Raw genomic sequence first — 12,413 nt, forward strand, 5'->3', positions numbered from 1 at the left:
GTCAGGTCAAATTTTGTCACATTGATCCAAAAACAAGTATTTTCACCATTCCTTCATTTCAGATTCTCTGCAGCTGTCGTATTGAACCTCACAGTGACGGCATCATGTTTGTCTTGTTCATCCTTTACCCCTCCATCCAGACAGATGTGCAGATCAGCGAGTCGACTCCACTCATCCAGCACCACTGCCATTTCTGCTGCTCGGGCATTTCATCCCACATTTTCAATTTGTTATTTCCGCTCTTCTTTTTCTCAGCAAAGAGAATCAGGTTTATTTGATCATCTTTCTGAATCCCAGTGAAAGGTTATCGACCTGAAGGTTTCAACTCCGATTATTTTTCCAGTAGATGACCCGCTGAGTATTTCCAGCATTGAGTTTTTATTTTACTGCCTTGGTGTATTACTGAGAGCTTTGAATGGGAGAAGAAATGTGGGTTGGGTTAAGTAAAGATGTCTAGATTATGGGGTGGATTTAGAAAAATAGACGTAAAAGTGGAGGGTTCATGGAAATAGTTAATTCATCTTTTTGAAATTTGGAGTCTCCTGCCGGAAAGCATGGGATAATCACGGGGCTTAATTCAAACCTGCCGGCAGCAAACTCTTAATGAGGTCCCACCTTGTCCTGTGGAGCCCAGCACATATAACCATATGACCGTTTACAGCATGGAAACAGGTCATATTGGCCCTTCTAGTCTGTGCCAGTTCACATGAACAACTCCACTAGTTTTCCCCTCCAATACTCTGGCCATATCCCTCCAACCCCCTCATATCCATGTACACATCCAACATTCTCTTAAATGACAGAAAGGACCCTGCCGCAATGACCTCTTCTGGAAAATCATTCCATTCTGCCACCACTCTCTGAGTGAAGAAGCATCCTCTAACATTTCACCAAAAGTTTTGCACCCTTACCTTGAACTCATGCCCTCTTGTTCCAACCACCGCTGCCCTCAGGAGAAAGAGTCTACTCACGTCTAGTCTATCTATTCCTTTCATAATTTTGAATACCTCTACCATAACCCCCTTCATCCATCTACATTCCAATGAATAAAGTCGCTGTCTCTTTAATCTTTGTCTGTACTCGAGATGTTGTAAGCCACGTAACATATCTCAGGATAAGACCCACTGTCTTAACGTCCCTCATATGCAAGATTTTGCCTCCCATCTGCACAATTTCTGTGCTTTCTCCAAGGTTGATCTTGTCATGAGATACCATCAGATCCCATCCATAAGGAAGACATTCCTAAAACGGTGATTATTACCCCTTCTTGGCTTTTTGAATGTCTTAGGATGCCACTTGAGTTGAAGAATGCTGTTCAAACCTGCCAGCAGGTTATAAGCACTTTGGGCAAAGATTTAGAGTTCCCTTACATCTACTTGGATAACATCTGGTAAAAACAATCTCGTCATGAATATTCTCTCCAGACTGACTATATTTCACATTCAAGGTGACATTGATATTCCTGAATTAGCCAGTGTCCAAGCAATGGACGCTGATGTTCAGGCATACAGTACAGCCATTACTAACCTGGACATACAGCAGGGGCCAGCACAACTGGGTGGCCAACCTTACTTTGTGACATGTATTTGGGCTACATTAGACCAATGTTTCCTGCATCTTGGAGGAAACACCTTATTGACCAGATACACAGCTTATATCATCCATCGATCAGAACATCTGTTAAGCTCATGTCAAATAAATATGTATAGCATGGACTGAGAAAAGGCGTCGTGCAATGGGTTTGCACATGTTCCTCCTGCCAGACTGCCAAAACTCAGTGCCACACTAAGGCACCTCTTCAACATTTCCTCACGGTATGCAGACAGTTGGAATACGTGCATGTAAACCTGCTTGGACCATTGCCAGAATCTGAAAACATGAGATATATTCTAACAGTAGTAGAACATTTCACGTGCTGCCCAGATGCCGTCCCGTTGCCATCCAGTGACACTGAGACAAGGGCCAGAGCATTCATCGTCAACTGGATGGCTAGATTTGGTTTTCCCACATTAATTCAGTCCGCGGAACACAATTCACCCTCGTTCCCACCGGTAACTGAAGTCCACTTTTAAGGCACGACTCACTGGTCCCAATTAGGTTGATGAGTTGCCATGCATTCTTTTGGGAGTGCACACAGCTCCAAAGTAAGATACATCTGCATTGTCTGCAGAGATGGTTTATGGTACGGTCCTTACAGTTTCATGGGACATTCATTTCACAACCAACTCTGATCTGAACTTCCTTCCACAGCTTCGACATGGTATCGTGATCAGCAAAGCTTTTCCTACCCATTGGCTTGGATCCCCTTAACAGAATGTACCCCACCACTCCTGGACACTGATTTTGATTTTGTGCGCAGACAGGACACAGGAGTGCTGTTACAATGACCGTATGAGGGTGTTTTCCGCGTGGTGAAGAAGGATGGGTTTGAGTATACTTTGGACATTGGGGGACATTCGCAACTGTTTAGTTGGGACAGACAAAAGCCTGCTCATGTGGATCCCACTTTACCCATTCAGTGCCCAGACGATGAGGGTGTCCACCTAAGGTGCATGCAGCTGGTGTTTTACTTTCTGGCAAGGGTTCTGGGGGTGGGGGGGGGGGTTGTGCATCAGCTCTGTAGCGGGCCGAGAGGGCAAGGTTCTTTGGCCGGCACATGAAATCATAAGGCAGACAGCTGGGAATTCATCCATTTAATTGATCGCATGCACGTGGTCCTGCGTGCCGAGGAATGGCACGTTGATCTGTGATTTCCCCTGCCGGAAGGTACGGGACACTCACAGGACTTAATTTAAACCTGTGGTCCTGTGGATCTGCAGCAAACTCATAAATGATGTCCCACCTTGGCCCATGGAGCCCGGGACATGCTGTAAATAGAAGAAGCCTGTAAAGACTGAATAAAGCACTTTTGTGTTGACTAACCAGGTGTGTGTGTGTGTGTGTGTGTGTGTGTGTGTGTGTGTGTGTGTGTTGCTTTAGTAGCTCTATCGAAGTAGACGCTACATATATAAATATTTGGGAGGATGATCACACTTACAGGATACTTTTCATCCATCTCACAGCCTGTGGGAAGAAGCTATTCCCCAGCATGTAAGTCCTGATTTTGATGATGGACGTGGTTAAAGATGCTGTTCACTAGATCAAAATGGTCTTTGTACTATTCCTTGAGCCCAATTTGAATAACACTCCCAGAAAATGTCATCTACAGAAAAAGGGAGACCCCAGTGATCCTCACTACTCTGCATCATTGCTGTCTGATGCTATACAGCAACTAGACCATCCAATGGTCGAGACTCAACTGCGCCTCTGTAAAATCTCAGGATGAGAGTCGTTGGCCTTGACCTCCTCAGCCTCTTTGGGAAGTGTAGGGCCTTCCTGACTGATAAGGAGGTGTGATTGTTTTGTGTATTAATACGTGTGCTGTATGGATGGGAATTTTATGTGATTGTATTGTCTATTCTTGCTCCTTAACAATCTTTAGTGGATAGAAGTAGTCATTGTACTTTAGGATGTACAATCATGTACAGATTGTCCTTAAATAGCCATTTGGCCCAGATGTCTATTCAGTCTAAGAATACTTTCGATCAGAGGCAGATTTTAAACAATAACACCATTCATACTTAAACAAACATTGATTTTAATTTTCTTTAAAAAAAACAGGATCAAACTTTAACATCAGTATTAACCTAACAGCCTTCCATTACCCCCTTCTAATTCGAAGAGCATGTGTATTTAATGTGCATAAAGTTCTTTGACACAACTCCAAGTTCACCGGTGTCTATCAATTCTGATACTGTGCATAGAATTCAACATTTATGAATTTGAATATGAATGATAAGCTCTGGTGCTTAAAAGTAAATGTTTACCCTCCAGGAAGTTTCTTGTTGGTTTCAGAGAGGGATTTCTTGCTAATTGTACACACATAAACTGATTCCCTTTGATCAGCCACTTTGGTGTCTTGCCAAAGAAACTTGACCCATCAGGGTTTTCCAAATGATAACCTCTTCTGCAGGTCACCATTGAGTTCCTTTTGTTTCCTTTATTTCAGGTGAAACACCATTTCTAGCCAGCCATTTCCTCTTGTATGGACAACAAGGTTTTTCAACAGGCTGAACTGAGAACTCACAACCCGTCTTCAAAATGGGGTTTCAACAAGATGTCAGCTTGCCATCTCTCTCTCTCTCTTTTAGAAGAAAAGCCTATTTGGCCTCTCCTCTCTGCTTGCAAAACCACATGACCTTCTTAGAACAGCAAACTGCAACCAGCCAGATGACTGCACCTGACCCAAACTTCTGAGTCCATTCATCTGTTGCTTTAAAAACAATAATCCATTTGCACCTAATTTTGAAATTATAGCAAAGCAGTCTCCTTGTTTTGTCTTTGCAAAGGCTCTTGGCGCCTGCATGACTCACTCTCAGCAAAGCTCTTGCAATTTAAATAAGAGCTGTTTTGTACAGTGTATGTGTTTGTTTGTGACCTAAACGACTCCTACAATCCATCACTTTCAAAAAAATCTCTATATACAATGTAAAATATATAATCTGTCACAGGACAGATGCAGCAGAGGAGTTGTGATAAAATCAATGGTGTCCTTACAAAAAAAAAGTGGGAAGAGGTATAATCTGGTGAGTGGAGTTTGTAATAGTTTGAAACTTGAACCTCTCTCTCTATTTCAGGAGACAATTTACTGTCATGTAATTAAAAAGTGTCATATCACACAAAATTGCTTTTTTCCTGCTGTAAGACAAACAGACTCACCTCTGGCAGAAATTGCCTGAAATGCCTCTTGCAGTCAGAGAAAGACTGAGTGCTCCCCCACCCCCACCATCCCTAGCCCTGGGCCAAGTCACTGAGGGTCTGTGGATTCTCTTTCAGTGCTCACAGACTATCCAAGTCATTGGCAATGTGAGCTCCAGTTTTGAACCTCTGACATAATTAGGAACCATTTAGCACTCACTCGTATCCCAGGTCTGATACCTGACACCATTTTAGCCAGTTTTGACCCAGTCTCTAGCATTCCACAGCCTGGTGTGAGTTCGTTGACTGCTTTGTCCAGAAGCCCACAGCCTGCGTGGGTTCCTCTCCTCAAGTCACCAACAGCCTGCCACCTATGTGGGTCTTTCAGCTGCAGAACCCCTCACTGGTCTGCTTCCTTGGTCACTGACCTGTAGATTGAATTGTCTGCTTCTGAGATGTTGGTGGGGTGTGGTCTTTCTGTTTTCTGGTGCCCTGCACTAGTCGTCCGCTACCCCAGAGTTCACGGTGGCAAAGAAATCTAACAAATCTAAATAAAAAAAATGTAACTAAGAGGAGAATCTCACATGTCTAGAGGGATGGAAAGGGCATTATTACAAATTGAAGCCTGATATTTGAATATTCAGGTGCCAAATTTGCAAAAGCATAGAGTATATATTTCTCAAGTGAAATGTAATTTTTTCCAAAGGAATACAACTTTGAATTTTTGCATGTCATCTGGGCATCCCTAAAAATATATGTGATTTCCAAGTAAGTTCAATACATGTCCTCATCACCGCTAACGTTAATTTAACAAATTTCAATTGATATATTAATAGATTTAATTTGGGCCTTGTTCCTTCAATATTTCTCAATAAAAATAAGGTCAGTTTCTGTGGAAAAACATCTCCTAAAACTTGTTCCATAAATATTGTAATTCTCCACAAAATGATCTCACATTTGGACAAAGATAAGATGAATGCAAGAAAGTTGCGACATCTTCACCACACCTCAAACATTCATCTGATAATTCTGATTTTATTCTATTCAATTTCACTGGTGTAAGAAGTAACTATAGAAGAAAAACTAGTTGTGAATTCCTTCCTCACTGCTGTAGTGTGGAACTCTGGTCAATAGATCCAAAATGCTGCATTGAAGTGAATTATTACAACTCCCCTGGATCACGTGATCAAGAGAGCAAAAATAAATTACCAAAGTAAGCTTGCGGCAAATATAAAAACCTGCAAAAGCTTTTATAAATATGTCAAGAGGAAAAGATTGGTGAAATCCAGAGTAGGTTCCTTGCAGTCAGAATCAGGGGAATATATAATGGGGAATAAGGAAATGGCAGACCAATTAAATTCTTACTTTCGTTCTGTTTTCACAAGAGAGAATACAAATAACCTCCCAAGGATGTTGGGAAACATAGAGACTAATGCAAGGGAGGAACTGAAAGAAATCAGTATCTCTAAGGACATGGTCTTGGGGAAATTGATGGGATTGAAGGCAGATAAATCCCAAGGGCCTGATAATCTACATCTTAGGGTTCTTAAGGAAGTGGACATTCAGATAGCAGATGCTTTAAGAATTATTTTCCAGAACTCGATAGACTCAGGATCAGTAGCCATGGATTGGAGGGTAGCTAATGTTACCCCACTATTTAAAAAGAGGGGTAGAGAAAAAGCGGGGAATTATAGGCCGGTGAGCCTTACATCTGTAGTGGGCAAAATGATGGAATCCATTATTAAGGATGTAATAGTGGAGCATATGACTAGCAGAGAAGGGATCGGACAGAATCAACATGGATTTACAAAAGGAAAATCGTGCTTGACAAATCTATTGGAATTCTTTGAGATGGTGACAGGTAAAATAGATGGGGGAGAGCCAGTGGATGTGGTGTCCCTGGACTTCAAAAAGGCCTTCGATAAGGTCCCGCATAATTGACTGGCTTCCAAAATCAAGGCTCATGGGATTGGGGGAAAAGTATTAATGTGGATTGAGAACTGGCTGGCAGGTAGAAGACAGAGAGTTGGGATAAATGGCTCATTTTCTAAGTGGCAGGCGGTGACCAGTGGGGGCGGTGACCAGTGGGGTGCCACAGGGATCTGTACTGGGACCCCAGCTGTTCACAATTTACATTAATGATCTGGATGAGGGGATTGGATGTAATATCTCCAAATTTGCAGATGACACAACCTAGGAGGGGTTGTGTGCATGGAAGAGGGGTTCAGGAAGCTCTAGTGTGATTTGGATAAATTGAGGGACTGGGCAGATACATGGCAAATGCATTACAATCTGGATAAATGTGAGGTTATCCACTTTGGTAATACAATCTGGAGGAGAGATTACTATTTGAATGGCAATAGATTAAGAGATGGGGAAGTGCAGAGAGACCAAGGGTACTTGTACACCTTTCTCCGAAGGCGAGCATACAGGTACAGCAGGCGGTTAAAAAGGCAAATGGTATGTTGGCCTTCATATCAAGAGGGTTTGAGTATAGGAACAAGGATACTTTACTGCAGCTGTACAGGGCCTTGGTGAGACTACACCTGGAGCATTGTGTGCAGTTTTGGGCACCTTATCTAAGGAAGAATGTTCTTGCAATGGAGGGAGTGCAGAGGCGATTCACCAGGCTGATACCTGGAATGGCAGGAATGACTTATGAGGAAAGATTGCAGAAATTGGGATTGTACTCGCTGGAGTTTAGAAGATTGAGAGGGGATCTCATAGAGACATATAAAATTCTGGCAGGACCGGACAGAATGGATGCAGATGGGATGTTTCCAATGGTGGGAAAATCCAGAACCCGGGGCCATGGTTTGAGGATAATAGGCAAACCATTTAGGACCGAGATGAGGAGGAATTTCTTGACCCAGAGGGTGGTGAATCTGTGGAATTCATTGCCACAGAGGGCAGTAGAGACAGGTTCATTAAATGTATTTAAGAGGGAATTAGATCTATTTCTTCAGTATAAGGGTATTAAAGGTTACGGAGAGAAGGCGGGGACGGGGTACTGAACTTTAAGATCAGCCATGATCTCGTTGAATGGTGGAGCAGGCTCGAAGGGTCGAATGACCTACTCCTTCTCCTATCTTCTATGTTTCTATTGCCAAATCAGCTTCCTGAGGAGGTTTTCAAATCCAATAGCCTGAGTCACCTGACTCCAGGTGCAGCTTTCAGATAAAATCCTTGCTGACATCTGCTACATGACTGATGTCAAAACAATGATACTGAACTAATTTATATCTTTCATTGAGTTCCTTATATGGATCTCCCATATTTGCCAATCAATTACAATATTCAGATCCATTTCCCACCTTTGTCTCAACTTATGAACTCCTCACTTAAAAGTTCCTACTTGTAATAAAGTGGACATCATCAAATAATTTTTTAACAATTCCTCTTATAAGGAATTTCTATTTCAGTACAACATGGTTGGTGCTAACTTATCCTTCAAATATGCTCTTAGTTGGAAATAGCAAAAAAGATTGCGATGAGTTGTACGATATTTATTTCTCAGTTGGTCAAATGACATTAATTGACCCCTTTCATAACAATCTTCAACATTTATAAATCCCTTACGAAACCCGCTATCCAGAAATTGATGATCCTTTGAAAAAGAGACGAGGATTTTGAATCAAAGCCATTCTGGGTGATGTACATCCACTTACACCAATTTTATCATTTATTTTATTCCATATATTAATCAAATGTTTCAACAATTGTGTATCTTTATCACCAACCATTAATTTTGATTCCCACTTGTACATAATTCTTCTGCTTTTCCCTCTCCTATTTTATTTGATTCTATTTTATCCCTTTCAAATAAAGAAGCAAGAAATCTCATTTGAGCTGCTCTATAACAATTTTTAAAAAGAGGAAGCTGCAGTCCTCTCAATGCAGAATTTGTATTGGGTTATTTGTAACATGGGATTCAATCGGAAATGGGTTCATGTGACATAAAACCACGATGCAGAATGTTTTCTAAGAATGGAATACAAGAGGAGGGTTGTCTTGGTCTCCAGCAGGATATAGATCACAAGATATGGGGATAGTGCCGGAGGATTGGCGCATTGCGCATGTGGTTCCGTAATTTAAAAGGGGTTCAAGGAGGAAGCCTGGCAACTATCAGCCTGTAAGTTTGACGTCTGTGGTAGGTAAATTAATGGAGAAAATTCTTAGAGATAGTACTTATAAACATCTGGATAGACAGGGTCTGATCAGGAGCACTCAACATGGATTTGTGGGAGGAAGGTCATGTTTGACCAATCTGATTGAATTTTTTGAAGAGGTGACGAGGAATGTGGATGAGGGTAGCGCAGTGGATGTTGTCTATATGGACTTCAGTAAGGCCTTCGATAAGGTACCACATGGAAGGTTAGTTAGGAAGGTGTAGTCTTTAGGTATAAATTTTAAGATAGTCAAATGGATTGAACATTGGCTGAAAGGGAGAGGCCAGAGAGTGGTAGTGGATAATTGTCTGTCAGGTTGGAGGCCGGTGACCAGTGGTGTGCCTCAAGGATCTGTATTGGGCCCATTGTTGTTCGTTATATACATTAATGATCTAGATGATGGGGTGGTGAATTGGATTAGTAAATATGCAGACGATACTAAGATAGGTGGAATAGTGGATAATGAAGAAGGTTTTCAAGGATTGCAGAGGGATTTGGGCTGCTTAGAAAAGTGGGCTGAAAAATGGCAGATGGAATTTAATGCTGATAAGTGTGAGGTGCTTCATTTTGGTAAGAAGAATCAGAATAGGACATACGTGGTAAATGGGAGAGCATTGAGGAATACAGAAGAGCAGAAAGATTTAGGAGTAACGGTACATCGTTCCCTGAAGGTAGAAACTCACGTGAATAGGGTGGTGAAGAAGGCTTTTAGTATGCTGGCCTTTATCAATCATTGCATGGAATATAGGAGTTGGGAGGTGATGTTGAGATTGTATAAGACGTTGGTGCGGCCTAATTTGGAGTTCTGTGTGCAGTTCTGGTCGCCTAATTATAGGAAGGATATAAACAGAGTGGAGAGAGTGCAGAGAAGGTTTACCAGAATGTTACCTGGGTTTAAGCATCTAGAGTATAGGGAGAGATTGGACAGATTAGGTCTTTATTCTTTGTAGCGTAGAAGGTTGAGAGGGGATTTGATAGAAGTATTTAAGATTATGAAAGGGATAGACAGAGTGCATGTGGATAGACTATTTCCATTAAGAGGAGGAAAGATTAAAACAAGAGGACATGAGTTAAGAATTAAGGGGCAGAGGTTTAGAGGTAACATGAGGGGGAACTTCTTTACTCAGAGAGTGGTAGCCGTGTGGAATGATCTTCCGGGAGAAATAGTGGCGGCGGAGTCAATTGTATTATTTAAGAAAAGGTTGGACAGGTATATGGATGAGAAGAAGATGGAGGGTTATGGGCATTGTGCAGGGAGGTGGGACTAGAAAGGGGTGTTTGGTTCGGTGCGGACGAGAAGGGCCTAATGGTCTGTTTCCGTGCTGTAATTGTTATGTTATGTTATATATGAGCAGAAGTTGGCCTGTCGAGTCTGTTCCACCATTCTTCCACTCATCCCCACTGTCCAGCTCTCTCCCCATTACCCTTAATTCCTTGAAGTATCAAATACCTGTTAAGCTCTGCCTTAAATACACCCAATGACCTCACGTGGGTTTCACGACCCATTGACAAAATCAATTTTTTCACATTTGTTTTAAATTGACACCCTTTTATCCTGAAATTATGCTCTCCTGTCCTAGAATCCCCTACCATGGGAAACATCTTTGCCATATGTACTCTGTCCAAGCCTTTCAGCCATTGAAATGCCTCTGAGGTCCCCCTTATCCTTCTGTACTCCAACTAGTACAGTCGAAAAATTGGCAATTGTTCCTCATACACTAACCCTTTCATTCCTGATATCATTCCAGTAAATCATCTCTGACCTTCTCCAACACCAGCACATCTTTTCTCAAATACGGCACCCAAAACTCTAATTCTGATTGAATGGAAAGGCAATTCTCCAACAACACAAACACAACAGTTACATGATATTATGTCTTGTTGATATTTACCACTCGGGAAGGTTCTTGTTGGTTTTCAGATAGAGGTGTGTTTTTCAGGGAAGCATTAGTGTTTTTGTGACTCAATGTACCAGCATCTGAAGTCTGTTATCTCTTCAGAAAAGCTTGATAAATTTAGCATGGAGCAGAGCTGAGCCACGATTTTGCAGGTACTTAAGGGAATGTGTGGGCAGGGTTTGTTCTGGACCAACAATCTCACCAAATGACTCTGCTTGAAATCAAGATTCAAACCATTTTGAGGAATACAACATAAATTGTTCAACAAGAGCCTGGTGTTCCCTGAGGAGTTTTCTTTCAATAGTGGAAAAGATTTTTTTTAAAAGCCCGTTAATATTCCTGATACAGATCTTTGTATTTAACTTTCAGGTTGCTATCTGTTGTTAACTTGGAGGCCTTTAATGACGTGACTGGGTGGAATTTTTGCATTAACCAAGCAGTTCTCTTGCATTTTTCCAGCTGTTGGATGCGATTCAGTTGCTTGCAAGTTTAGCAAGTGGGATTTTGATGTGAAACTGCAAGTCACAGCGTCATTTTTGTGTTTGAAAATGCCAATGTGAAAATTTTAACTTTGGTCTCCTTGGTTTGCTTAAGTTTACAGAGGAGACGTTGGGTCAGGCTGAGAAGACAGAGTTGGATGCCCATTTGGCGAATAAGCTGGGCAAAGCAGAAAGCACAAAACGAGGGTCTGAAAAAATAATGAAGCAGACTGAAGTGCCGTTGAACCAAACCCAGGTCAAGAATTTAATTTTGTGCAGTGTACTTAAGAGACCAAACGATTTGGTCTTTTAGTGGTGACCTATTTAAATGAACAAAATCTGATGAGAATAGAAGTTTATGGAATGTTTGGAAGTTGCCACAAAAAAATGGAGCACATAAATTAGATGTTGTAAATAAGATAAATGAACAATTCAATGAGCCTGGTGTCACAGTATCTGCCTCCCTCTACTGTACATCACCGTAAAACCTTCTCCCCAATATGAACCTGATGTCAAAGTATCTGACATTGTTAATCGTACATCCATGTTAAACCTTCTCACGAATGTGAATCCTGTCTCAAAGTTTCTGCCTCAGTCTATCATACATCACCGTTAAACCTTCTCCCCACTGTGAACCTGGTGTCACAGAATATATCTCAATTTACAGTATTTCACCATTAAACCTTCTCCCCCCTGTGAACCGGGTGTAATAGTATCTGCCTCAGTCTACCGTCCATCACCGTTAAACATTCTCCCCACTGTGAACCTGGTGTCACAGTATATATCTCAATTTACAGTATATCACCATTAAACCTTCTCCCCAACGTGAACCTGGTGTCACAGTATCTGACTCAGTCGACCGTACATCACCGTTAAACCTTCTCACTACTGTGAACTTGGTGTCACAGTATTGATCTCAGTCTATCGTACATCACTGATAAACCTCTTCCCCACTATGCACCCCGTGTCACAGTATCCATCTCAATTTACCGTACATCACTGTTAAACATTATCCCCAATGTGAAGATGATGTCACAGTATCTGACACAGTTTATAGTAAATAACTGTTAAACCTTCTTACTACTGTGGAATCCATCTCACATTTTCTGCCTCATCTACCATTCATAAAC

At 41.6% G+C, this 12,413-nt stretch overlaps 1 long non-coding RNA gene across 1 annotated transcript; it reads left to right on the forward strand.

Annotated features, from left to right (window-relative positions):
* Positions 1-8,781: 8,781 nt before the first annotated feature.
* Positions 8,782-11,722, forward strand: LOC138750387 (uncharacterized). Its single transcript, XR_011349302.1, has 2 exons — positions 8,782-8,869; positions 11,399-11,722. It is a non-coding gene; the product is annotated as an uncharacterized lncRNA (long non-coding RNA).
* Positions 11,723-12,413: the final 691 nt, after the last annotated feature.

The sequence above is a fragment of the Narcine bancroftii genome, unplaced genomic scaffold (genome assembly GCF_036971445.1).
Source record: "Narcine bancroftii isolate sNarBan1 unplaced genomic scaffold, sNarBan1.hap1 Scaffold_133, whole genome shotgun sequence".
Classification (NCBI taxonomy): domain Eukaryota; kingdom Metazoa; phylum Chordata; class Chondrichthyes; order Torpediniformes; family Narcinidae; genus Narcine; species Narcine bancroftii.